Source organism: Ursus americanus, chromosome X (assembly GCF_024610735.1).
Source record: "Ursus americanus isolate L20-20 chromosome X, mUrsAme1.1.p, whole genome shotgun sequence".
Lineage (NCBI taxonomy): Eukaryota > Metazoa > Chordata > Mammalia > Carnivora > Ursidae > Ursus > Ursus americanus.
The window spans coordinates 74,989,706-74,992,639 of NC_142164.1; positions in this window are offsets into that span (position 1 = coordinate 74,989,706).

A 2,934-nucleotide genomic window follows, 5' to 3' on the forward strand; every position below is an offset into this window, starting at 1 on the left:
AGCCTTTCCCTTAAGATCAGGAACACGACAAGGATGCCCACTCTCGCCACTATTATTCAACATAGTACTAGAAGTCCTTGGAACAGCAATCAGACAACAAAAAGGGATAAAAGGTATCCAAATCAGTAAAGAAGAAGTCAAACTGTCTCTCTTCGGAGATGACATGATACTCTATATGGAAAACCCTAAAGAATCCACTCCCAACTAGAAGTTATAGAGCAATTCAGTAATGTGGCGGGATACAAAATCAATGCTCAGAAATCAGTTGCATTTCTATACACAAACAATGAGACTGAAGAAAGAGAAATTAGGGAATCCATCCCATTTACAATAGCACCAAAAACCATACGTTATCTCTGAATTAACCAGAGAAGTAAAGTATCTATATTCTAGAAGCTACAAATCACTCTTAAAAGACATTGAAGAAGACACAAAAAGATGGAAAAATATTCCATGCCCATGGATCGGAAGAATTAACATAGTTAAAAAGTCCATGCTACCCAGAGTAATCTACACTTTAATGCTATCCTGATCAAAATACCAATGACATTTTTAAAGGAACTGGAGCAAAGATTCCTTAAATTTGTATGGAACCAGAAAAGGCCCCGAATCGCCAAGGAACTGTTGAAAAGGAAAAACAAAGCTGGGGGCATCACAATGCCGGATTTCGAGCTGTACTACAAAGCTGTGATCACAAAGACAGCATGGTACTGGCACAAAAACAGACACATAGACCAATGGAACAGAATAGAGAACCCAGAAATGGACCCTCGGCTCTTTGGGCAACTAATCTTTGATAAAGCAGGAAAAAAAATCCAGTGGAAAAAAGACAATCTCTTCAATAAATGGTGCTGGGAAAATTGGACAGCTACATGCAAAAGAATGGAAGTTGACCACTCTCTTACACCATACACAAAGATGAACTCCAAGTGGATGAAAGACCTCGATGTGAGACAGGAATCCATCAATATCCTAGGGGAGAACATAGGCAGCAACCTCTTCGACATCGGCCACAGCAACCTTTTTCATGACACATCCACAAAGGCAAGAGAAACAAAAGATAAAATGAACTTGTGGGACTTCATCAAGATCAAAAGCTTCTGCACAGCCAAGGAAACAGTCAAAAAAACTAAGAGGAAGTCCACAGAATGGGAGAAGATATTTGCAAATCATGCTACAGATAAAAGACTGGTATCCAAGATCTACAAAGAAGTTCTCAAACTCAATATGTGAGAAACAAATAAACAAATCATAAAATGGTCCAAAGATATGAACAGACACTTTTCTAATGATGACATGCAAATGGCTAACAGACACATGAAAAAATGTTCAAAATCATTAGCCATCAGGGAAATTCAAATGAAAACCACACTATGATACCACCTTACGCCAGTTAGAATGGCAAAAATTGACAAGGTAGGATACAAAAAATGTTGGAGAGGATGTGGAGAAAGGGGATCCCACCTACATTGTTCATGGGAATGCAAGTTCGTATAGCCACTCTGGAAAACAGCGTGGAGGTCCCTTAAAAAGTTAAAAATTAAGCTACCCTATGACCCAGCCATTGCAATACTGGGTATTTACCCCAAAGATACAGACATAGTGAAGAGAAGGGCCATATGCACCCCAGTGTTCATAGCAGCATTGTCCACAATAGCTAAATCGTGGAAGGAACCTAGATGCCCTTCAACAGATGACTGGATTAAGAAGATGTGGTCCATATATACAATGGAATATTACTCAGCTATCAGAAAGAACGAGTTCTCAACATTTGCTGCAACATGGACGGCACTGGAGGAGATAATGCTAAGTGAAATAAGTCAAGCAGAGAAAGACAATTATCATATGATTTCTCTCGTCTATGGAACATAAGAACTAGGAAGATCGGTAGGGGAAGAATGGGATAAAGAAAGGGGGTAATCAGAAGGGGGAATGAAGCATGAGAGACTATGGACTCTGAGAAAAAAACTGTGGACTACATTGGGGAGGGGGTGGGGGAATGGGATAGGCTGGTGATGGGTAGTAAGAAGGGCACGTATTGCATGGTGCACTGGGTATTATACGCAACTAATGAATCATCGAACTTTGCATCAGAAACCAGGGATGTACTGTATGGTGACCAATATAATTTAATAAAAAAAAACATTAAAAAAACAAAAAGAAAAGAAATGCAGAACCTCAGATCCTACTCCAGACCTACTTAATCAGAAATCTGCATTTTTAATAAGACCCCCCAGATGATTCATAGGCACATTAAAATTTGAATTCTAGGAGTTTAGGCTGTACAGTCTAGAGTTTAGTCCTAGGGCATTAACTATTATTATTTAGGGAATGAAACTACAGTTCAGCTCCAAAGGGAGCCAAGTACTCTTAAACATTTTGAATGTACTTCAACAAGCAATGTAAACTACTTTAAACAATTATTTCTTATTTTATGATTGTGTTTTTTTTTCGGTTATTTCAACCACTAGACAATAAGGAAATATTTTAATCAGAAATCCCAATATAAGCAGTTAATGTATCAATTCAACGAAATCTTTTCTAACAATCATTTACACTCATTAGCTTTGCATACCCACCAATTTGCAACTTATCATTTTAAACAATTTGCTTTACAATTAACAGACCAAATACAATGACCTGCTAGAGGTCACTGGAGGAAATTACAAAGATCTTATCGAAGGGCAAAGTGATCCTTAACGAGATTTTCCAGTGGCTTCAGAATATCATGGGGAAATAAGAACCTTTCTAGTTCTTTGAAATACTATCTATGTAGACCTCAGTCCCCTTCACCTACTTGTTGCTAATAATATTTGTAGGAAGGCTAGAGGCAGTGGCATTCCTAAGAGTTGATTGAATATGCTCCCATCAGTTTCATGTAGATTTTCTGAGACCATAGCCAAAATCTATTGAGATGGATCTACAAGTCCAAGG